The sequence below is a fragment of the Mustela putorius genome, unplaced genomic scaffold (assembly GCF_011764305.1).
Source record: "Mustela putorius furo isolate JIRA1106 unplaced genomic scaffold, ASM1176430v1.1 tig00000832_pilon_pilon_pilon, whole genome shotgun sequence".
NCBI lineage: Eukaryota > Metazoa > Chordata > Mammalia > Carnivora > Mustelidae > Mustela > Mustela putorius.
This window is the reverse complement of record NW_025421491.1, coordinates 1,028,465-1,054,292: the sequence shown is the minus strand read 5'-3', so window position 1 is coordinate 1,054,292 and position 25,828 is coordinate 1,028,465. Positions and strand designations below refer to the sequence as shown.

The following is a 25,828-nucleotide window of genomic DNA, read 5'->3' as shown; positions in this document are numbered from 1 at the left end:
TACCTATAAAGGTATTGTCCATGCCACATCCTTTCTAAAGGTTTTACTATACAGTCCCAAGGAACTGAATACAGAATAAGATCTGTAATCCATTTCTGGAAATATGATAGAACTGTTGATCTGTAATTATTTCTCCAGCAAAACATCTAGAGCTGCTGAGTGAAATATAACAGACAGCCTTTAAATGTTTGAGTGACTATATATAGGGGATACACAGGGAACAAACATGAAGAGGGATCAGAGACCTGGAGAAGTTAGCTGGCACTGCCCCTGTGCTTACACTGGGACCTTCTGATCATCTTTACAACCAGTATTTAACAGGTGCATGAAGGCAAGAGATGTGGCATTAGACCAACGTAAAGTGAGAAGTTGGAATAAAGATCTTCCTATAAAACTGGGACCTGGAAGGGTTAAACATTCATTTAAAAAGTGGATGAGAAACAAATCAGTTTTCTTGCAAAGAAAACCAGCAAGAAAACTTGTCTCAGCCTGGGCTAAGGTTCGGAGAAAAAAATTAATCTCCCTCAAGAATATGTAATCACAAGTCTGCCTTTTCAAGAGTCTGGGTTTTAAGCTCACATTATCTTTACCAAGAAACCTCATTTGAGAATCTAACAAAATTGTCCAAGATTTGTTGTGCCTCAGGATACTTGGCAAAACACATACACACACACACACACACACACACACACACACACACACACACACACACACATCCTCCCTGCATAAAGACATCATCACAAGCTCCAGGAGATTCCAACTGATAAAATATTGCTGATTATGAATACACAATCCAAAATTACATTCTCTGAGCAACAGTCAGCAGTAAAAAGAATAGAGTTCTTAATAAATAACAGAGGAGAACTAAAACAGAAGAACAAATAAAAGAGCAAGTCTAAAACATGACTAAAGAATGAAAGGCTATAAATATTTGAAAAAGAAGAAAATATATCTGTTAGCTCTACTAATACTACTATACTAATGAAAATGTATTCATTGAAATTAAAGCTTAATGGATAGATCATATATTGCTGAAGAGAGAAACAATGAACTGGAACATAAAGCTGGGGAAATTATCTAGAATGCAGCAAAAAAGGTGAAGACATGGAAAACATGGAATGAATGTTCAACATACATTGGATCAGTATTCCAGAGAGAGTAGGGAAATGAGGGAGTGGCAACACTCAAAGTGATAATATCTTGGAATCTGTTTTCAAGAATTAATGAAAGATTCAGATTGAAGCATCCCAAGCAAGATAAATAAAAATAAAATTATACCTATCATATTTAAACTATAAAATACTAAGACAAAAGTGACAGTCTTGGAAAAAATCATAGAAAGAGAGAGAGAGAAAATGTCATCTATAAAGTCTTTGCAACAACAATAGTGAAATCCAGAAGCCAAGGAAATATTTTTCCAGGTTTTGGAAAAACAAAACAGAACAGAACAAGTTGTCAGAGCAGAACTATATACCCAGCTAAACTATCAAGACAGAGTGTAGAGATTATAAAACATAAATTAAAAAAAGAAGAGCATGAAATCAGGCTGTGTTTACCACTGATAAACACTTACTGAAAGAACTCCCAGAGGATGTACTTTGTGGAGAAGGACACTGAGTCTAGAAGGAAGGACTGAGTTATAAAGAAAAAAATTGGTACAAAGGTTGGCACTTTACCTATATACCTTGCTCTGTCTTCCTTCTTGGAGAGTGCCATCTTCTTGCCTGGAGAGAGATTTCTCAAAGATATCTTGTCCTTTGAGCAGCCAAAGCCAAGGGACAGATTTTTTACTCAATTGATCTCTTCCACTGTCTTAGGACTTCCAGTCTGAGGTACCCAAGCTTGGTGCTCACGTGGCCATCAGTTCCACAGTGACTATACAACAGGAGTTTTCTGTCAAAGAACAGGAAATGTGCAAGTCTTTCCAGTACCAGATGCTGTGTGAGGTATGACACAGAGCTACCCTAAAGAGTCAGCCCTGTCCTGGGGAAGCTTCCTTCAGTGGGTTCATGCACAGAAAGGAACAAATAGCTTGAAGGGTGAATGGTAGATTCGGCAGGTGGCATTCTCCAAATGGTACCCACACTGCAGAGCATGGAACTGAGGATTTAGCTGTGTGCTCTTGAACCTACCAGACAATTCTGCCTGGGCATAAATTTTTCATTTCCATACCTGTATTTCTGGATACAGGTATCCAGAAATCCTATACCACTCGCTCACTCAGGCTCCCCCCTCCCCACCAAACTGAATTTCTCCTGGATTTATAAGCTAGGGAATGAAGTGATGTTTGGGGTTAGTTTTGACCGGAGGGCCAAGTTTTCCACACACAGAGAACCAGGCAACATTTAAATTCAAAACTCAGGCCACTGAATCTGAAATGTATGTTTGCAAACTGTCTGATTTCATGTCTGCCTCAGATGTCTCGTGAATACAAATCGCCTCATTTGGGGTTGGAGGAGCAGGGAGAAGGAAACCTAAGAATGATCTCCAAAACAAATCTTTAATTCGGATGAGTATAATAGAATGTAATCCCGTTTCAAGTCTGTCAGCATTCCTTTGATGATTACAAATGAGTCCCTTTTCCCCTGCAATGTGGGGGAATAATCTGGATAAAATAACCCTTTTTGTCTGCAAGAGCCAGTGTGATGCACACTCGTGACAGCCTACAGAGCAGCGTTACAGGGAAGAGCACTGTGCCACCAAGTTCTTCCTTTCTTTCTCTGGGCTCAGAAGATTTTTCACTCTTTTTATGTGTACCAGCATCTGAAGTTCTCAGGTGTAGAAATCATAAACCATCCTAGTGTCCTCTGGGACAGAAGAGATCTGGGTCCCCAGCCCTGTCCCCTCTGCCTGTTTGTTGGGAAGCAGGTGGAAATGAGAAGACACCATCTCATCGAGAAGGCCAGCTTGTACGGCTTTTGAGAGATATGCTTTAGGGAACGCGCACCATTTTATAGGCCCTTTTCTACTGGGAAAAAATAATGTACCTCAACCCCAGATCAGACTTACACACTTCTTTTTGTCAATTTATTAGTGACATTAAGGGGTAGGTGTTTTTAAAGACTCCTTCCTTCATTCTCCAAGGCCTGAACCACACAACACACCTTCCAGAGGTAGCAGGTGCTTTTTGGGCAGGTGAGACAGAATGCAAAGACGGCCCCGTCTGCAGCCTCAGGATGAAAAGTGGTCTCAATGGCCCAGAGCTATAGGACCCACTCTGTGGAACTGGTTATGGCACGCTGTGGAGAATTCCACTGGGCAGGTCTCGAGTGATTGTTCTGCGTCTTTAACTCCTGGAGTTCAAGTGTGAGCGCCTGTCTTCTGATTTACTTTTTTTTTTTTTTTTTTTTTTAAAGCTAGATCCCCAGGATTTTATTTCTCCATAATTCTGTCTGTCTATCTATCTATCCATCTATGCATCTATCTGTCTGTCTATCTAGAAAGGGGGAGAGGTGATGGAGGGAGAGGAAGAAAGAGAATTTTAAGAATCTGAAGAGGGAGAGAGAGAATCTTAAGCACTGGGCTCGATCTCAGGACCCTGGGATCATGACCTGAGCCGAAATCAAGAGTCAGATGCTTAGCAGACTGAGCCACGCAGGCGCCCCCTCTCCAGAATTCTCTTTAAATAGTCATGACTCCCTATAGCCGTAAATCAGTGCTTTGAGCTAAAAGGCCTGCCCGTCTCAGACTTCTGAGTTAGTCTCTGGTTGGTTCAGGCATGTTATCTGGGGTTGTCAACCTTGACCCCCAATGCCATCTGGTCCTTCTAGTAGATGACTGTCTTTACCTGGTGAACACTCAGCTTGCCCTAATGTCTCCTCTAAACCAGCAGCTCTCGGTCCAGGGAGATTTCATCCCCTCCCTCCCAGGGATACTTGGCAATGTCTGGAGGTAATTTTATTTGCCACAACTAGTGGTGCTACCCGCATCTAGTGACGGGAGCCAGGGATGTTACTAAACTTCCCAGGACACTCAGACAGCCCCCCCCTACAAGGAATGACCCCGTCCTCATGCTGGACTTAAGGAACACGGGGCTGCACCAGCTGGTATGTCCCCATTTTATTTTCTACACATTCAGAATCTGATAAGGGTGGGGAAAATTCGTAGTAACTGAAGGTGAGTCTGGAAATCCTAGAAACACCTCTTTGGCACTCTTCTTCAAGGCCAGCTTGCCTCCTGCAGCCACCAAGAAGAGTCCAGTTCTTGAAAGCCAAGGAAATGGACATCCAGGCGCTGTGAGGGTCTCTCACAGCGGCCCGTGGCTCCCCAACCCTACCTCTAGGGAACTTGCCTGTGCCCCTGGCCCTTCTGCCCTCCTGATTTCCAGCTCACACATTGGCTATCATTACTGTCAAATTCAGTATCACTCGGGGGAGGTGTTCGGACTTGAAGTCGGCTGCTCACTCGCAGTACGGGGATGCGTTTGCAGCGCCTCCCAATTATTTCACCACTCAGCGGAGCAATCATGGGGGGTGGGGGGCACAGTCTGATTTGAATTTTTAAAAGAGAGAGTGAAAGTCGTGAAAACTGCTTTTGCTCGGCACCTCCCAGTGCCTCCTCCTCTTTTCCTCCTCCCCCACCCCTGCCCCCTCTCTCTCCCAGTGCTACCCTCACCCCTACCCTCCACTGCCCACCGGGTTCAGGAGGCTCCTGGCACATTCATACCCAAAGGACGTGTCTGTGAAACATTGTGTCCATGTCTCTGTGCTGCCTGTTACAATGTGTTACAGTGTTTCGAGATGTTTCTAAGAGCACTAATTGGGTGAGCAGTGTTATTCCAGAGCAACCCTGCTCAGTGCCGGTGCTGAATGTCATACCCTTCGCCGGGAGCACGTGAAGCCATGTGGACGTGGGGCTGAGCACCGCAGCAGCGCCCACGTGGGGTAGGAGGAACACCAGCAGATCTTTCTGAAATGACAACTGTCACTGCGGCTCAGAGGCCACCAGATCAAAGGTCACTCACTTTCAGACCTGACCCTCCCAGTCACTCCTCTTTCAGACAGGTTGGAACTCAAATGAAAATATCTTTCCTTCTGCCAAACACAGAAGATGTGGTAGAGTTTCCGAAAGGGTGAACGGGACCCCAGCAGGAATGGGTGTGCTGCATTTGTACAGTTTGGTGACTCAGTACATCTGAATCTCCAGGCATTTTAAGAGCTTTGTCCAAAAAAAAAAAAAAAAAAAAAGGTCTATTGTGTAGCTGTTGGCACTGAAGAAAATAGCAGGCCTGTCAGAACTCTGTTTCAGATTTAATTTTAAAGTGGGTGATGTAAGAACACTACTGTCCAACGGGAGGGCTTTGCTTTTTTCCTCCTTCCTACCTGTTTGTTGCGGTAGAACTAGAGTTTTTGAGAATCAGTTCACGTATGAAAATCAAAGCCCCTCCCCTTGACACCCTTTTTATAAAAAGGCATCATGTTCTGAAGCAAAGACCGGTATGTTTTTTAAATGAATATGGCTTCTTGCAATGAAAGTAAAAACATATTTGTGTTTATATATACATAGACACACCTGTACATACTTATATATGTGAAAGATTTTGACTATCCACCTAACTCTTTATGGGCATATGTGTTTTTTTTTTTTTCAGAGTATCCTCTTACAAGATCTTACTTTTCTTTTTTTCAATACAATTTTTGAAATGTAAGTCTAGAGTCATTATTGGTTTTCCCAAATGCCTCATGCATTTGATATTTACTTCTGGGTATTGATGTTACAAAAATAAGCAGGAAAACTATTAGGAAAAAGCTTTTTCCTAGTTGTTTCCTTCCCAGGACACTAAACAATGAATAGTAATTTTTATTAAAAAATACATATGTATTTTAACATAGAGGACATGTTTCATTCTCTCTGTCCCTGCCTTCTCTTGGCCATAGGGATCATATACTATATGTTAAAAAAAAAAAAAAGACAGAACCAAAGTATCATATTCAGCCCCAAGATTCACCTGAACAATGAATAGGTTGTAATTTTCTGAGCTCGGAAAGTTTTTCACAATGTTCTCAAGCATTCCCACCCATGTTATGGGAATGACTTTGTGTCCATATCAGTCACTTGGGTCCTATACCCAGAACCACCAGACCTCAGCAAAAAGTCTGTTTTTTTCTTGCTGGTTTCCAGAAAAGTCCCTTCGGGACTTAGGGACCCGAAAAATCACTAAATTTAAGGGGTTTTTGTTTGTTTGTTTGTTTTCATTTTAAAACATGGAATTGTACACAACATGGATTGTACCAGACTGAGTCCAGGATAAAATCAGACCACGGAGAAGAAGATCCATCTCTGGAAACAGAACACAGATGCACCCACCTCAGCACTCCATGGCCCGAGGCCTGTGAGTGTGAGGAAGTCTTGAGCAGAGGGAATGTCTTAATTAATTACTGCTGTCCGTGTAGCTAAAACACATGCACACAGAAGCGAAGGGACTCTTATCCTTAGAAGGCAGTCGGTCAGTGACATGCAAACCAAACCCAAATGAAAGGGTTCCCTGGAATCTTGTGGAACCTTCTGGAATGCAGACTTGAGTTTTCTCTGTACTATTTATCTTTAGCACCTACATCTTCTCTTTCTGTAAGAAGCTAAAGCATGAGTGGGTGTGCACAAGATCCAATGAATTAATAGAAAGCTTTACTTTAAGGTGTCAAATTAAAAAAAGAATGCCAGATGTTTGTGGTTCAGTCTCATAGATTGGGCTAAAATCACAGTGTTGAGTGTTAGGACATAAATTAATATAATTATCAATTTGTAGTTCAAGCCTCTGCGAGGAATGGACGTTACCTGACAGTATCTGTGCTTCAGTGGACTGTGCGGGCGAATCGGCTGGAATCACTGAATCCTGAGAACCACAGGGAAAAGTTTTAGCGGTTCTCACTGTGTGGCTTTTGGGGTCTGGGGCTGACGCTATCACGTACCAAACCCTTCCTCCTTTAGACCATCGTATAATTCTACCAGGATGACCCGTTGCAAAGGACAATAGAGAGATGTCAGAACAGAGCTGTGCAAGACAAGTATGGTGCGATACCCACATGTAATTCTAAATATTCTAGTAGCCATATTGGAAATAGTGAGAGAAAGAAGTGAAATGAATTTCCTTAGTAAATTGTTTTTAATCCAAAGTATCCAAAGCATCATCATTTCAACATTAGTAAATGTGTTACCAAAATTTTTTTTCCTACATTTATTTATTTGAGAGAGAGTGTGAGAGCACACAAGAGCGAGCCCAAGCAGGGGGAGAGGCAGAGAGAGAGAGGGAGAGGGAGAAGCAGGCTCCCTGCTGAACCCACCCACCCGCTGACCTTGAGGCTCTGTCCTAGGACCCTGAGATCATGGCCTGAGCTGAAGGCAGATGCTTAACCGACGGAAACACCCAGATGCCCCAATACGTTCAAAATTGTTAATGAAACTTTCACAGTTCTTTTTGGCTCCTAAACACTTGGAAATCTGATGTGCCTATGACATAGCACATCTCAGTTCTGACCCTCGACGTCTCAAGTGCTCGGTAGCCGTGTGCGGCCAGGGCCGCCATCCTGAGCAGAGCAGTATTAGAAGGGCGCGGGTCTAGAGCAGGGCAGAGGTTGAGATCTGGGATCAGGACAGAACCTCAGGCCTTTCTTAGCACCTTCTTCCCATAGAGCCTCAGTCTGGCCTGCTTCATGAAAGGGCCGGTGTCGGGTGCCCAGGTGTCCTTTGGGAGCCCGGCCTCTCCCGCTTGCTCCCTGTCACTTGGCGGAGGACTAGTGTCCTCTTGCCTCCTCCAGCACCTTTCCTGAGAACCCTCTCAGACTCCAGTCCTTGCAAAGGGGGTGGGGAACTGGCAGGGAGTCACGAAAACTGTGATGGAACCTGCCAGCAATGCCAGAAGTCGGTCAACCCTCCTTACCCATTTCTTTTCCTGCCACCTGGATGTCGCAAGGATTTGGGTAAGCCCGCCTCAGGTCACTGGGGACCAGAGAGGCGAGTGTCATTGAATCATTTTGCCTCGAGGCAGCTGTTGGTCAAGTCTCATCCAGAAGGGAGAAAATGCAGGTCAAGCACCAGTAAGGGACTGGCCAGGATGCTTCCCAGCTTATTGGTGGCAGGACCAAGACTGCACCCAGGACCCTGCTCTGGTTTTGAATCACTGAGTTGCTCCCAGGATCAGCTCTCAGGGCACGCAGAGCTGAGGGGGCTCAGAGGAACCTCAGCTCAGAGCCCACACACCCCCATCTGACAATACCACAGGCTGTTGGTCATTCCTCTGGGCTGCTAGCGTCACCCGGGGGGCGCTTTTCTGATGTACGAATGTCTGGAGCTTCGCCCCAGGCTGAATGAATGCGCATCTCTGGGCTGGAACCTGGGCATCAATATTTTTAAATCTCCTGAGATGCCTCTGATGTATAGCCAAGGCGGAGACCGATGGGGAAGCACTGCACACTTTTGAATCCGTGTGTTTATTAAAGGTCAATTCCTTATTGTTATTTTTCCAGACACAGAACATTTGAGAGAATGGGACAGGGCCTTCCTTTACATTCTTCACTCAGATTCCCCAAATGTTGCCATTTTGTCACCGTTGTTTTATTCCTTTCTATGTCACAAGCAAGATGTCCTTTACTCCTAAACCCTTCTGTGTGTCCCACAGGAACAGGGACTTACCTAACCGAGAACAGCGATCAAAATCAGGAGATTAACCCAACGAAATACTGTTTTCTAATCTACAGACTCATTCGGGTTTCACTGGTCGTCCCCATAATGTACGTTAGAGCAAAAGAAAATCCCGGCTCACTGCTCTTTTCAGCTGTCACGTCTCTGTAGTGTCCTTGCAACCTGGGAACAGTCCTTCAGTCTTAATCTATCCCGATGCTAACGTTTGTGAAGATTCCAAGACAGTTCCGTTATAGGATGTCCTGAGTTTGGATCTGTCTGATGTTTCCTCTTGGTTTTATTCGCATGCATTTGTGCTGGACCGTCACCACTGTGACCTTGTGCTCCTAGGGCATCACACAGGGAGGAATGTGGTGTTCCGTCACTCACGATTCCGGAGTGAGCTTTGATGTCCGGTGGAGGTGGGCGTGGCGCTCTTGTAGATTACACATGCCCGCGTCAGCCATACTCACAGGGGTTCCTGGATCTTTCCATAGGCAGTGTGTCTAGCAAAGCTGTGGGGGTCTTCCGTGCAGGATAAGCAGGTCTTAGAGCAGGAGAAGGGGAAGACGGAAAGGTTCTGGATCCTGGAGCTTTGCCAAGGGGAAGAGCTCTAGAGAAGGCGGTGTGGCTCCTGGCGTTGGGATGAGGTGATAGGACAGCATGGGGCAGGGAGGGGGGTTTGGATTAGGGAGGGAGGCACAGAGGAGAGACTGCTTGCCCCTGGCTTTGCTGAGAGCCGCCCTGTTGCCCCACAGATGACTTCCACGATTCCCTTCCCAAACCCCTGCCGACGTCAGAGTGCCGCTCACTCGCTTTCTAAGCTTTGACTCACCTCTGGCTCCATCTGTCTTTTCCTTTGGGGTTGATGACTTCGAGATTCGTCCTAGAAATACCTTCTAGGAAGGTGATACCCAGCTTGACACCTCCAGTGACTCACTCTGTTACTACCTGTTGCTTATCTCGAGATCAGATGCGGGGACTCTCATCGCTTCTAAGAACATCAGCACTTGGTTAGTAGAAGTGCTTCACTTGGCAGCTGGCTCAGAAGACCTTTTTACTCCGCAGATTACACCTTTTATTTATTTAAATAAATTATCAAAATCTGGTTTTCCTTCTATGCACCTGTAGAGAACAGTGTATCACCTGAAGTCGAGAGGGGCTGGTGTTTATTTCTGTCCACCTATGTCCCTGTCCCCCTGGGCAGCGCTGGGTGAGCCACGACAGTGAGTGACCTTCCCTCTCTGCTTTGTTGTGAGTGTTTCTGCCCAGGGTTGTCTTTGGCTCATTACCAGAATGTGTCGTTCCTTTTTCTTTGTTCCCCCTCCTTGTTTCACATATTTACCTTCCCCGGGCAGCTGCGTGCTGCTCCAGAGACGTCACGTTGTCATGGAGATCGTGGCCACAACACGTGTGGGTTCCCCAAACTCAAGCTGCCCCTCGTTGGTCTCTTCCTCATAACTTTGAATAGAACAAGAACGAATGGAAGCAATTATGGTAAAGGGGAATGTTTGTGTAGCGTTGACTCTGGGGAGAGCACTCGGGGGCTGAATCATGTCCTCTCGCCCCTGCCCCTGGGAAGATGTGTCCGAGTCCTAACCCTGCTACCTCAGAACGGGACCTCCCTGGTAGAGAGTCTTTGTGGAAGTAATGGAGTTAAGACAAGGTTATGGGGGTGGGGGGGAGGCGATCTAATATGACCAGTGTCCTTGGAAAGAGGAAATCCAGAGATAGAGACATGAGCAAGGAGAATCCCATGTGAAGGTTACAGTGATGCCCCCCACAGGTCGAGGAAGGACCAGAAGCTGGGAGCACTTACTGAGCACTCCTCATAAGCGATCACTTCTGGGATCACTTCTCATGACCCTCATTGTATATGTGCCCTCCTGAGGCAAGGAGAGACTGGGCACTTGGCTCACAGCCACTCGAGCTAACAGAACCCCACTTGGGTCAACTCTCTAATATTTGCCCCTCCCCCACAGCCACCCTGAGCCTTTCCCTTCCTTCTGTGGCCCTTTCTGTCAGACTCCTTTCTGGAGCCTTCTTTGTTGCCTCACCTCTTGAATTCTTGAATGTCTGCATGCCCCCTTCCCCCCACCCCCAACCACTGGCCCCTGCCCACGGTTCTTCTACCAGCCATTACCTGTGGCGTCAGCCACCACCTCCAGGGACCCTCCAGGAGTGTCCGCTCCGGGGCCCTCGGCCGGATGCCCACGGGTGCTGCGGAAAGACCCGCAGAGCCTGCATTCCAGAGCTGAGTTTCCCAGATGGACGTACCACCAGTTCCAAGCCTGGACTCATCGTCATGTCTTCCCTGTCCCTCATGCCACACACACACCCCCCCCCAGGCTCCTCTTTCCTTGTCACCTGCCCCCACTCAATCTAGGACCAAAATCACTGTCGTTTCAGTCTGGACAAGCTGCATAATTTGCAGGGCCTGGTGCAAAATGAACACGGGGGCCCCTTGCTCAGAAATCAGGGCGGATGTGCTAAAGGCACTGAAAGAGGAAGTCTTCTCCTTCCTTCTGTGGTGTCTCTCCTAACTTGTCATGGTGTTTGTATTTGCTCTCCACGCTGTCCTGAGGAAAGAAAATGAGCATTTGAAGTTATTAGTATGGATTTGCTGTTCATCTTCATGTGGGGTGAGGGAGGTTTTTTTAAAAAGGTTTATTTATGTATTTTTAGAGAGACAGCTAGGTGGAGAGGGGTAGAGGGAGAGAGGGCGTCTCCAGCAGACTCTGCACTGAGCGTGGAGCCCGATATGGGGCTCGATCATACAACCCTGAGATCGTGATCTGAGCCGAAACCGAGAGTCAGACACTCAACCATCTGAGCCCCCTAGGTGCCGCAGGTGATGCCAGTTTTAAGCGCAGATCTAGGAGCACTGAGAGTATCTATGGGATTACAGAAATGACCCAACTCCTACCGCGCTCATGCACTGCACAGTCATTACCACTCTCTACCTTTGTCATATGGATGCAGAGGAAGGATTGAAAGGCCTCCCTACTTTCCCAGCCCTTCCCCCTCTCATTTCCAGCACAGGCGGTGAGCTCACACAGGAGGTAACACAAAGAAGGATGCATGCGACGGGGCTCCCTGGCCGGTCCTCATTCTCCCAGCGCCCTTGCCTCGTTCTTGGTTCAAAGCCAATTCTGATTCTCGCCGATGCTGTGGTGGCTCCCTGCTTGCCGTCCGCATCTCTGTTCACCGTCCTAGGTGGCGTATGCCTTTCTGATGCTCCCCTTGGGTTTCCTGGGTGCATCACCATCGTGGGTCCACCAGAATTCTATGCTCAGGGCATTTCAATCACCATGAGAACGAGGCACAAAGGCACGGTGGCAGCTCATAGTGTGGCTCCTTTGCCCACGCATGTGCCCCATTGCCCTACGAAGCTTCGCTTACAAAACATAAGTTCAAAGGTTAAATTATGAAGAATTTCAAGATGGTGACAGCGGAGTGTTAAACCAAGTGGGGAGCCCTTCTGAGCGTGGGGCTGTATGCAATGCTCGAGTTGTGCACCCGTGATGTTGACTCTGGTCTCAGCTGTTCTCACCCCATCTCCAAGACTTGCATTAATGCTCCCCGGCAGGATTGCAACCACCCTAATTTCATCATGGGTCTCTCCAATCCATCTAGCACAGACTTCTAGAAGGATTTCTCTGAACTATAGATCTGACCAGCATCACTCCTTTGCATCCAAGTCCGCAGTAGCTCCCATCTGCCTTTAGGTGGAAGTTCAGACTCATTAGCAAGGCACCGCTTCCTTCTCCAGCCTTTGCCCTTGACCTCATACCCTGCACGCTAGTCTCTGGTCAGCTGTGCAGAATGTCTCCACAAGCCCTCTGAGCCTTCGCACATCTGCCCCTGGTGCCTGAGGCTTATGTTCACTTGGTTGGTTCCTGCTCTCTCTGCAGGTGTCACCTCCCACTTGGAAGCCTTCTGTCACCTGCTGGTTTTATTGCCCCTCTTTCTGCCCCCGGTGATTTAAACACTCCCTGTGCTTCCTCTACCCCAGCATTAAGCATAATATTAGAACAAAGTGTAGAGGGAGAAGTGGCAAGCAGTTCTTCCTTCATTCAGAGTCCTGGATTCAGGGTTAGTGGGGAGTCCCTTGGACCCGGAGAAGAGATTCCGGACCAGGAATTGGAGTGAAGCCTTATTCTGGCCCCATTACCAGCTGGCTGTGCCACCTCTTTGCACAGCCAGAAAAAAAAAACACTTCCCTGGCATCTCTGAGAGCTGGTATCAGGGTCATAAGAGCCAGGAGATGACAAGGATTTTTTTTTAAAGGTTGAAGATTTTTATAAAAACAGCAGGAATAAATATAATTATATTCTTTTAGAAATCAAAGACAAAGTCCTGCCACACTGAGATATGCTCTGAAGGCAATCCCAGAAAGTGATTCTGCATGTTTGAATTATACATGAACAGGAACCACTTGGGAGGCTAGCAATCACGTGGATATACAACTTTACTGTATCTCATGTATAAGATTGATTCATTTATTTGTGTGTGTGTGAGAGAGAGAGAGAGCATGCAAAAGCAGGGGGAGGGGCAGGCAGAGGAAGAGGGGGAAGGAGACCCCCACTGAACAAGGAGCCCGATGCGGAACTCGATCCCAGGACCCTGGGATCATGACCTGAGCTGAAGGTAGATGTTTAATGGACTGAGCCACCCAGGTGCCCCAGGACACTTGTGTTTTGTTTTTGTTTTTGTTTTAAAGATTTTGTTCATTTATTTGACAGAGATCACAAGTAGGCAGAGAGGCAGACAGAGAGAGAGGGGGAAGCAGGCTCCCTGTTGAGCAAAGAGCATGATGTGGGGCTCGATCCCAGGACCCCCAAATCATGACCTGAGCCAAAGGCAGAGGCTTAACCCACTGAGCCACCCAGGTGCCCCTAGGACACTTGTTTTTGATAAGAGAACTAAACCCAGAAGGCAAAGTGTCACCTCGTGCTTCCTCAGCTGGGATGGTGCCTGTTGGGGACAAAAACGTTTTGAGCTGGGGAAGCGCTGCAACTGTTATTCTGGGAGTTACAAATAAATGTTAGTGTGTAGGTGAATTTGCAAATATGGAATCTGTGAATAATGAGGATCGGCTGCCTATACCACAGACCAGAGTCAGATTTGTCTTCAACCTAACCATCCAGAAGACGGCTAGGAGCCAACCACTAGGGAAGGACTCTGGGGGTGGGTAGAGAATAAAGGAGACCAGATGGGGCTCACAAGTGAGAGGCGTCCTCACTCAGCAGGTGCCTAAATGATTGTTTACAAAATTAGGTAACAGATTAAGAAGAGCAAAGCATACCAAGATGAGGACAGTCAGAAAAAAAATATATGCAAAGTAGGGAGACAGAAGAGTGAATAAGCAGCTCCTGGTGGAATTAAGGAAGTGTGGGCCCCCAGGGCGGTCTGGTGCTGGAGCCTGCTGGGGAGGTTTTAAACCTGCCCCAGGGAGGGGGAGTGGAGGGGGAGCGTGCCAGGGACTCAATTAAGGATAAATACCAAGAGCAAGGCCAGGCGAGCCCAATTACTGTGTGGGCGCCCGTATTTCTTTGCAATTGTCCAGCCTCCCTGTGTCTGTGAAATACAAAGGGAGAAATATGGTTACCTCCCCTGATTCTAAGGCGAAAGAAAGGGGAAGCCAAACGATCCGTCTGAGATCCTCCACTGGTCCAGTGAGGAGGCTGTGAGGGACGGAGGGGTCACCCAGCCTGTTCCCAAACGCAGCGTCTGTGATACGCTGTTTACGTTGGTTTCAACTTTTAGAAACTTGCCTGCTCTGGTTTTGTTCCAGGGAACCAAACCCATTCACCAACCAACCCAAACAGCAAACCTGTTTTGCTTCTACATCTAATCGTTACAACCTTCCAAATGGCTTTCTGAGGTTCACAACGCTACTCACCAAAACCATCACTTCTAAGGTGTAAGGGGGAAAAAAAGTTTCATTATTACAAGCAGTGAAATCACTCTATAATTTTCCAATTAACTGAATGAAGCACAAAGTGCGTGCCCTGGAGTCTTTCCCTTGCCCTTGAACGGATCTCACGTCCCTTGATCGTCCTACACATTTCGGCAGTGGGCGGACAGGGGCTAGGCGATCTCAAGTTGAAAGACTCTTTACCAGACGGCAGGGAGGCAGCACCTGTCCATCCCCACGGCCGTGGGCTGGGTTGTGTGGGACGTTCTGGTTGGTCAGCTTCCCTGAGTATTTCTGAGAGCCTTTTGTTGTCCCTGGGGATAGAGCCGCTAATTTGGCCAATTCGGAGCAGGAAAGATCAAGTGTCGATTTCATATCTGAGTTTCAAGTGCTGGTTAAAGAGTTGCATTAAGTTATCAAATGCACTGCAGTCCCCCGCCTTAATCAGCAAGGAGCTCTGTCGTTTGGGGGTTCCTCTGCACCCCAAAGAAAAGGAAAACTATTCCGGTGCTTGAGGCCAGTGGGGGTCCATCCTAATCCAGACGGTCGCTCATTGGATAGCTTTCTGAGTTTAGTTCCTGGTTTCCAAAAAAGGCGTTCCTTTTTGTAGGATGTGAAACCTTTGGTGGAAAGCAGGAAGGAGCTCCTACCAGACCTGTTCAAAATAAAATAGTGAATGTAATCATAAGATTGTAATTCAAGTCCAACACAGCATGCTTGGAGTCATTTTTAATCAGTTGATTTGTACCCTTCTCTCTCTGTGTATATGTATATAAATATGTATGTGTATTATTGTCTATATATGCTATATGTATGCATATATGTATATATAATATAGTATATTACTGTGTTGTAAACTCAGGAGTAAGTTCTCCAGGGATCACTCCATCATGGTCATGGAAATTATATTTGGGAAGGCATATGAAATTAAAGGGTTTATTATACTCACGGGTCTTCCAGGAAAAAGGCATCGCGCCCCACAGGGAGCCACATGGGAGCAGTGCCCAGGGAGCAGCTCAACCAAGCCGGTGGGGAGCTGAGAGAGAGAGGACTTGAAGGCAAGTGCCTTTATTGTGGGTTAGTTGGAGTACATAAACAAAGACACGAGGCTTTTATCGATGTGTTTGAATGTGACTAGGTCATGGTCCTTTCCACACAGAAAAATCCACTTAAAAATATGTATATGATTCTAAAGGGGAAAGTCTGGGGCTTGATAAGTCACAGGGTAGGTGTGTAGAAAGAGAAAACAAAGGGGAATTAGGAGAGAAAATAATAAGATAGGAGATACTTGGGTAAGTGACTCCCAGAAACTAGCATTGGAAAAAAGAATTCCAAGTCCCAGGACAACGCGAAAGTGTCTGTGTATGTAGAAGCTGGTGACTGGGTGCCATGTGGCTCTCCTGTAAGACACAGGATGTTATTTCTCAAAGCAGAAAAGTCACCGAGCGAGCCAGGGAACATTGTCAATTTCCTCAACAAAAGTTCGCAGTCAGCTTCCAGATTTAATTTTTTCCCATATCTGATTAGAAATTTGAGAACATTTTAGTCAATACAATTTGAGATTCCTCTAAATGCTCTTGGAACAATAGCAAACAAGGGAAGTTTGTAGGTTCGATGTTTTCGAAAATAGTACTTTAGTTGGCTTTAAGAAAACCAAGCAGTGTTGTTCTCAAAGAGAATCGCTCACTTTGTTGAGAAAAAAATTGTCAGAGACTGGATTTCAAGAATTTGTAGGCTGAGAAGTGGCTTATCAGAAGCCAGCAAATTTACCCAAATTAGCACTTAGCTGGCCCTTTTCAGGGATTGTTGCACTCATTTCTGCCAAAAATGCTTCCACAGCACCCTGAAACCTGAGGACCAGTAATTGATGGCATGAGAATCAATTGTTGAGCTCCTCCTTGGGGGCAATTTTATAGACTATGAAAGCAAACACTTTCTACTCTTTTACCAGATGTCTTTGTCCCAAGACCAAACCAAGATGGAGTTGGGAAGAAATGGATTTGGAGTACTCCTTGTCTTTGCCTTCTTTGGGGTCTCTCTTCCAGAGATTGGACTGTCTGTCTCTTTTCCTTCTGGTACACGCACGCTCTCCTCTGGGAAGAGAAATGACATGTTGACAACAATATAAGGTGACCTACTTATGCTGACTCTCATTACTTGGGCATCAACCCTCTAAAGTATGCATAACTCTCTGGTTTTAGAGCTAAGGTCTAAAGAGGTTCTACTCAACATCCTCAAGGAAGCATCTGATGTGAGCAGGTTCAGAGCCTGAATTCCTCTTGTCGTAGCCTGTGGCCACCACCTCTGTGCTTTGGAGCTTCTGATCCAGGCCCAGCACTCTCTGGAGTGGAGAACACACACCACCCCATGTGTGCACAGCCCCACACCCTTTCCCACCCCCATCAGTATATAGAAACAAGTATACTACCTGTCTGAGAACATTCCATCCAAGCCTACTAGTCTCTTCTCTCCACTTTTGCTAATGCAGTTTTTAAAAGTCAGTGGCATTGTGGGATGTGGTGACTAACTAATGAGACCTCTAGTCCCTTTTAACTCGTTAGTAATTTAACTCCTTTTGATTGTAGCAAGGTCTTAACTCAGATGACTTCCCAGATGAGAACTGGAGGCCATGCGGAATGTTGTCAACAATACACATCACAAGCCAATGAGGTGTGTTTGGTGAAAGTTTTTGGTACTTCTCAAAGTCCTGCCAGCTTTCTACTTAACATAATACCAATTGAGAAAATGCTGGAGTATGAGACCAAGTAGTCTAGCTGCTAAAATAAACAATTTCCAAATCTTAGGGGACTAACGAAATAAAGGGTTAGTTCTTACTCGTGCTGTGCTCCAGCGTAATTGGAAAAAGGGGAAGGCTATGCTCCATGCGGTCATTCAGGGACCCGATGCCTTCCATCGTGTGCCTCCCCCATCTTTTCTGGGTCCTCAGAGCTGTCCTTGTCCCTTCTGTCTTCCATATGTGACAGCAGATGGGGAGAGAGGGAGTAGAGGTCACACAATCTCAAGGGCCAGATCTGAAAGTGACAAACATCACTTCTGCCGCCTTTCCATTGGCCAGAACGTTCCACTGGCCCACACGATGGTAAATGCGAGTGGGAAATAGGCCCCTCCCCCATGCTCAGGAGAAAAGATATGGTCCCTACCCCATCTAGACCCTCAGTTCACCTTCTGTCCTGCTCTATTCTCTTTTGGGACCAGGATCTAAGCTCATCACTTAAGTTCAGAGAGCTACCTTTGGAGGTCCCTAGCCTTTGTGATTCCCCCTCAAACACCCAAGACACACACTGATGGCTCTTGTTGTCTTCATAATTAACCTCCAGGTTCAACTTTCCTGTGCAAACCTGGGCCTAGAGAAACGAATTAAAGTGACTTTACTTTTTGATCTTAATGCTCTTGGGTGTGTGGTGCCCAGTCATGAGCCCTTCATCCATTGTGGGGCCTTTCCTGCACTCTTCAAGACTCTGACTCACTGCCCTAAAGCCTCGTGGACTGCCCCCTTGTTCCTGCTTTTGCCAATTCTCTAAACACACTCACAAACACAAAAGAAAAAAAAAAAACTTTTCTGGAAAAGAACTTCAAACATGTAGAAACACCTTTGAATATTTGTGAATAAAAGGGTGTTGTCTCTTATCTAAAGCATTAATGGATTGGAGGGTTCTGCTCTATTAAGCAAGTGGAGGAGGGTAGCAGGGCCAGCAGAATTGAATTCTACCCTCTTCCCAGAAGGAAGATGGGGAAATTGGCCTCTCGTGATTAGGGGACTTTAGCATACGGATGTTGGGCCAGCAACTGATGTACTTGTATCCTGTGCTTAGAGTGACTCAGCATCAGCCCCTGGGAAACCTGGACTCTCGCGGAAGGGCTCTGACTTCAGAAAGGAAAGGAGGAAGAATTTGCAGCTTCTTTGGCCTGTTCTAAATCTTAGTAATATTGTAAACCTTAATTATTCTTTAAAGGTTTTGTTTTTGAGTAATCTTTACACCTCATGTGGGGCTCGGGCTTTGAGCCACGAGATCAAGAATCTCATGCTCCACTGACCGAGCCAGCCAGGTGTCCCATAAATCTTAATTATTTTGAAAAAGGAAAGAGAGAAGAAGAAGAGAGGAAGAGGTAGAAAGTAAGGGAAGGAAGGATTTTCCTTTCTCCTCAAGCTGAGCAGTGACATTTCTGGACCATGAGGGTAGCTACTGGGCTATGTACTTGTCTCTGAATTGATTGTCTTACCATCACTGCTCAGAGCAGACAAGGCTGACAGGGAATACGGTTTGATTTGCAAGCCACCAAAGAGTTCTGTGTAAATTTGTGTTCTTCAATGTTTGCAGCACAATAACAATCCCCTCAGCTGGTGCTGTGGGTTATGGCTGATAAAAATGCTGGGCCGTTATATCATTTGATCGTCACCATAAAACACGAGGACACCAATGCTGAGAGGGGGTGGCAGTCACACACCTTAATCCCACTATGAGCCCTGTGCTTGGGCATCTCATTCTCTGCTCTGAGCCCCTCCCTCCTGTCCCCCAACCCTGCAGGATGATTCTGAAACCATATGGGATTCTGAAGTGCCTTCTGAAATCATGCAACTTAAATGCAGCTGTCAGCACTGACTGTGGTATATGAAACTCTGTTTCCTTAAGAATGATGTGCTTGGCTGGGTGGCTCAGTTGGTTAAGCAGCTGCCTTCAGCTCAGGTCATGATCCCAGGGTCCTGGGATCGAGTCCCACATCGGGCTCCTTGCTCAGCAGGGAGCCTGCTTCTCCCTCTGCCTCTGCCTGCCTCTCTGTCTGCCTGTGCTCGCTCGCTCTCTCTCCCTCTGTCTCTGACAAATAAATAAAATCTTTAAAATAAAAAAAAGAATGATGTGCTTGAGGAAGCCTGGGTGGTGCAGTCAGTTAAACACCTGACAGTTGGTTTTTGGCTCAGGTTGTGACCTCAGGGCCATGAACTCAGGGTCGTAAGATCGAGCCCCACATCAGGATCCATGCTCAGTGTGGAGTCTGCTTGGGATTCTCTCCCTCCCTCTCCCTCTTCCCCTCCTGCTGTGCTCTTTCAAATAAATAAATCTTAAAAAAAGAATGATGTGCTTAACAATAACACTCAGATGATTCATGCAAAAGAATAAGAAGGGAGGGCTGGTCAATTATGAGTCAGGGAATCTACCTCTCGTTTTTGATGTTTGACAGCTGCTGTACACATTGGCGTATCCAAAGTCCTACAGGGAAAGAACTGTGTTTGCCTTGTTTTAACCCATACACCCCAAGCTCATTTTGCTATAACATCTCCTTTCTCCCCTGCATAATGTTTCTTCCTCTTGTAGAACACTTCGGGAGACACATCCATGATTCCTTGAAAATCAGTCATTTACATTCTGGTCATTCTCAGGTCACTGGAATATTTCTGGATAAATGGGTTTTCCTTGTAAAGGTGATGGGGACGAGAATCTTAAGAGCAACTTCCCCTTGTCTTTCTGAAGACAGAGGAGAGCTGCTGTCACTCTTAGGAAGACTCCTTCCACATGAAATATCCATCCACATTTTATTTATTTATTTATTATTTATTTGACAGACAGAGATCACAAGTAGGCAGAGAGGCAGGCAGAGAGAGAGGAAGCAGGCTCCCTGCTGAGCAGAGAGCCCGATGCAGGGCTCGATCTCAGGACCCTGGGATCATGACCTGAGCTGAAGGCAGAGGCTTTAACCCACTGAGCCACCCAGGTGCCCCTATCCATATACATTTTAAAAAAGGAAAACATAAAGCCTTTATCTAAACTATTCTAAGATCTGCCCAATCCAACCAGGCCTTTCAAGATGATCTTTGAGGAAAGTCCTAGCCATAGCCATTGCTGTGGGAAATTCTGCTGGTACACAGAGTGGGGATTCATCAGGAGAGGATCTTGGAGTTAAACATAAGTTGCACCATGGCCCCTCAACCATGTGACGCTAACAAGGATCCACAGAATGAATGAATGAATGAATGAATGAAATTTTTTTTTAAAAAGGGATCCACAGAGCATTTCCAGCCCAAACCAGGCTTTAAGGACTGATTTCTTATCAGTTGGCTCTTCTGCCGTCCTTCAGGGCAGGAAATACTGGCCCACACATATAAAGTGTGACCCAGAGCCCTGGCTGAACCTAATAAGAAATTAAGCATTTTTGACTGATCCAGCATGATGCAGCGTTTGATTGAGAGAGAACCATGAACAGGAAGCTACACTGATAGTCATTCTTTAAAAGGGATCTCATTTGAACCAGCCAAGAAACCAAGGTGTGCTAAGCGCTAGAGTCTGAATGTTAGTCTGAATTTTGGAGTCCCTCCAAAGTTCGTAGGCTGAGATCCTAACACCCAAAGATGATGCTATTAGGTGATTAGGTCATTGGGGTGGGGTCTTTATGAATGAGATTCCCTCATCCCATAATGTCTTATAAAAGATGTGCCACAGAGTTCCCTAGCCCCTGTGCCATGTGAGGACAAGGCAAGATGGCCCTAGCTCTGAACCAGGAAGAGGGACCTAACTAAAATGCAATCATGCTGGTACCTTGATCTTGGGCTTTCTGCCTCTAGAACTATGAGAAATGAATCTCCGTTGTTTATAAGCCACCTGATCTGTGGTGACTTGTTACAGCAGCTTGAGTGGACTAAAACACTAAGTAATGTATTGACTCTGCCCGACGCAATGGAAAGAGTATGTGCTCACAGCACACTTGAAAGATTGGGAGAGGGTCTTCTGTCATCTGCCTCTTGTTAGAGGTCAACCTTGGCGGACGGCTCCTGCTCCATCCCAGCTCCTGCCTTTATCCAGGGAGATGCCTGTTCCAGAGGTCGCCCTCATTTCCAGCAACCTTCCTTTCCATCCACTTCTCACACTCTCTTCCATGGCCATCTCTTGGACATTTCCATTGTCTGCAACTGCTCCACCTTGAAATCACTTGGGGCACAAGATCTTACCTCTCCAGCCTGCTGGGGTAGTTGCACCCAATCTCACCTTGTTGGGTCTCAGCACACCTCGATTCCCTTGGGCCTCCCCAGTACTCATTTCCTAGCTTGGAGCCCACACTCCAATACTGCAACCACCATCTTGCTAAGAGCACTTTTGAATGTGTTCAACATCAACTTACAGTAACAAATATAATTTACAAATGACATAGGGCTCATCTACATATGTATTTACACACAGAGATGCAAAGCTAGGTCTCTCCTAGCTTTAACTCGATCATAGTTACTTAAAAATCTGATCCCAGACATCAGTTCTTATAACTTTAGCCCCGTGTCTCTTCTCATCTTTACCAAGATGTCGCAAGAGTCGTCTGTATAAACTGTGCTGTTTCCTAGGGCTGCTGTGACAGATCACCACACACTTGGTGGCTCAAAACAGCAGAGATTTAGTTTCTTACAGCTCTGGAAATCAGAGATCTAAAATCAGGGTTCCCTTGTCTTTTTCATTTTCTGGAAACCACCTACATTCTTGGGCTCATAGCTGCATCACTCCCACCTCTGTTTCCACTGCCACATCTTTTTATCAACTTTGACCTTTTTAGGAGGACTTTGGTAACTATATGGAGCCTTTCAGATCCTCCAGGATCACCTTCCCATTTCCAGATTTCTAACTGAATCACAACCTCAGAGTCCCAGATTTCTTTTTTTTTTTTTAAAGATTTATTTATTGGGGCGCCTAGGTGGCTCAGTGGGTTAAGCTGCTGCCTTCGGCTCAGGTCATGATCTCAGGGTCCTGGGATCGAGTCCCGCATCGGGCTCTCTGCTCGGCAGGGAGCCTACTTCCCTCTCTCTCTCTGCCTGCCTCTCCATCTACTTGTGATTTCTCTCTGTCAAATAAATAAATAAAATCTTAAAAAAAAAAAAAAGATTTATTTATTTATTTGACCGAGAGAGAGAGAGAGGGAGAGAGACAGAGATTACAAGTAGGACCCTGAGATCATGACCTGAGCTGAAGGCAGAGGCTTAACCCACTGAGCCACCCAGGCGCCCCCCCTTTCCAGATTTCTAACTTAATCACCACCTCAGAGTCCCTTTTACAATGGAAAGAAACATGTTTCTAGGCTCTAGGGATGGGGATCTGGGGACATCGGTGGGAGGGCACTATTCTGTCTACCTCAAGAGCCATCTGGGATTTCCTCAATTTCTACTTGCTTTTCAACATTTTCCAACCTGGCTAGTGTCCCGACTCAGCATCCCAAGTGTCTCTCAAAAGGCTCTTGATGTCGTCTGTGTTGCTGAAAACCAGGGGTAGTTCCAATTTGTCCTTCTTCCTGATGTCTTAGTAGCTTCTGACATTGTGGGCCAATCAGAATGAGGTGTGGGAGGCACCCTGAGGTATGAGGGCAAGTGGCCCGTCTTCATGAGGGCATCTTCCACCATTACTCTAGCGTACACCTGGCGTGGATGTGATCAGCTGTAGAACATGCTCCCACCACTGCCCTTGACCTATCAATCCTCCATAGGCTGCACAGTGTCTGGACTTTCTTCATTGGTTAAAAAGCTTTGGTCAGATAACTGTAGGTAAAGGGTTTTTTTCTAAACAGTTTTATTTACCCACCAAAAAGTGCACCTATCACAAACGTGTAGCTAGGTGAACTTTCACAAAGTAAAACATGTATCCACCCTTCGGATCGAAAAAAAGTTTTGCCAGCTCATCCTCCTGTCCCCTCCCTGTCACGAACCCCTCTCCTCCCAAAGGTAACACTCTTCTGGGGAAGCCTGGTGGTTTTTTTTCTTTTAAATAGACTTTCATTTGTCGAATAATTTTAGGTGCATGACAAAATTGAATGGAAGATACAGAAAATTCCCAAATACCTGTAGTCCCTATGCAGGCACAGCCTCCCCCCTGCCCCCCTGCCCCCTGCTCCACCCCTGCTATCAACATTCCCCATCAGAGTGGTAGCTGTATTACAATGGATGAACCTGCATTGACACATCATAACATGGACCAAAGTCCATAGTTCACCGTGGGCTCCCTCTTGGTGCTGTGTGTTCTGTAGGTTTTGACAATGTGTCATGACTTGTGTCCATCCCAAGAGGATTGTGCAGACTAGTTCTCTTGCCCTGAAGTCCTCTGTGCTCCCCCTGCTCATCCCTCCCTTCCCCCAATCCTCTGACCACCCCTGTCCTTTTTTTCACCATCACCATAGTTTTGCCTTTTCCGCAATGTCATGTCGCTGGACTTGTACGGTCTATAGCCTTCTCAGGCTGGCTTCTTTCACTTAATAATATGCATCGACATTTCCTCTGTGTCTTTTTTGCAGCTTCATAGCTACTTTTGTTTTAGTGTTGAGTAATATTCCATTGTCTGGACAAACACATAGGAACTGGACTGACTCTAGGGCAGATTTTACTGGCGGGCTATCTTCTTTGTACTTCCTGGTGTTAGAACTGACACACTGGCAGAAGAGCCCGGGAGGCCTCCAGAGGCCGTTCTCTGCAGTGAGCTTCTGCCTCCAGAACGTCGCTCTCAGAATACCAGTATGGCGCGCAGTGGGGCTCAGGTCACTGCAATGCACTCAGTCTGGTTTTGATGTAAATGACCCCGGGGAGATCAAGTTCTGCTCACAGGGGACAGACTGCATGACAAATAGAAGAAAAACAATGGCCCAAACAGCACAGGTTTCTTTTCCACCCATGTAACAGATTGTGGAGAAAGCTCAGAGAATCTTGTCCCTGAATCTGGAACCCAGGCCCCTTCAGTCTTGTGCCTCTGACACCCCCACAGCCTTCTCATTTCCTTCATCTAGTTAGAGTAGACTAGACTGTTGGACAAGCCATGACGCCGAAGTCATGCTCCCAGGATTAATTTAACATCTTAGTCGGCAGGTCACCCGGCGTGGTCCTGGTGAAGGATGTGGTAATGGATGGACGAGAAAGTTTTACTGATGAGTTTGAAGAGGTCCAGGGGTGGGGGTACCAGCCTGGGGAGTTTTGGGGTGGGTGCTGGCCTGGGGCAGCATCAGGGCGACTCTGAGTTCCTGGTGTGGCTCATAAAGGAGGCTGGAACTTTCGCAACTCATGGCTTTATCAAGGTCCGCCCGTGTGTCCTGCAGGAAGTTGCTGACCTGCCATCGGACCACCTAGGGGTCTCTGCCCAGCCTTTCTCAGTGGCTGGCGGGGAGCACGTTGAGAGTGAGGACATCGTTCCAACAAGCAGGACCCTGACTTACAGCCCCAGGGCCTGATGTCAGTTCTGCTGCTTGAGCTAGGGTCCACTTTTCCCAGGGAAACCAACTTCAGGGTAGCTGACTTCTTGCCTTCTTTCAAGGGTGGGAAGGAAAAAGGGAGTTGTGGTGAGAGACCTCGGGTCTGGGTTACATGTAGAGTGGGCACTCCCACTTTTCGTCTTCAAGTGGGCAAGTGTGACCATCCTATGGCAGATGTCACAGTCCCTTTCACTGTGACTTCCGGGCAAGGTCAGGGAGCTGCAGTGGGTGCCCTTTGCAGAAAAGCATGGTCAGAGAGGATTTTGAAAGTTCGTCAGGGAGGACTTCAGCGCAGGCCGTCTGTGTGGGAATAGGGGAGTTCTGAAATTGCCTTCCTCGGCAACCCCTCCACCCCCTCAGAGGCCACGGGCTGCCAAAGCTGGCTCCCACACACCTCACCAGAAAGTCCCTGGCTCTCTTCCCAGCTGCCTTGCAACTGACCTCATGAGGTGTGAGAAGGCGGAAAGGAATCTACATTTCAGATGAACCTTCCTTCCTCCTTTCTGAGAAGGGGTCCATGCCGCCAGAACCTGCCAGGCCACGCACACAGCTCCTCACAGCCCAAGGCTCTGTAGCTTGTCCAGCCTGCATGAGAAGTGGCCCGGGACCCTGGGATGAGGAGCTTGTGTTGGTTTTTTCAGGGCTGCTGTAACAAAGAACTGCAGGCTGGGATGGTTGAAAATAGCAGAAATTCACTCCCTGAGAGCTCTGGAGGTGAGGAGCCTCAGATAAAGGTGTGCCAGGGCCAGGCTGCCTCCGGAAGGTTCTACAGAAGAACATTTCCTTGCCTTTTCCAGCTCATGGTGGCTGCTAGCAATCCTGGGGTTCCTTGGCTTTTAGATGACTCCAGCCTTTACACGGCTGTCTTCCCTCTGTCTCTTCTCTTCCTGTAAGGACATCATCACACCTGTCAAGGACCAGCCTGCTCCATTATGACCCCATCTTAACTAATCACAACTGCAAGGATCCTATTTCCAAATAAGGGGGCACCTGAGGTTCCCAGTGAACATGAACTTGTGGTGGGACATCGTTCAACCGGTGACAGAGCCCCACCATCCACCCCTTCCCCTCCCT

General features: G+C 46.8%; 1 protein-coding gene across 5 annotated transcripts in view; it reads left to right on the top strand.

Moving 5' to 3' along the window:
* The window catches only part of EVA1C (eva-1 homolog C), a 68,549-nt gene that overhangs the window by 6,169 nt on the left and 36,552 nt on the right, over positions 1–25,828 (top strand). Inside the window, exon 1 of one of the 5 annotated variants that reach the window (XM_045085154.1) lies at positions 15,415–17,206. The exons of the other annotated variants lie outside the window; for them this stretch is intronic. The gene's annotated coding sequence lies outside the window, so the exon portion shown is untranslated. Of the gene's footprint in view, positions 1–15,414; positions 17,207–25,828 lie in introns of those variants that run through there. 5 annotated transcript variants of the gene reach the window in all.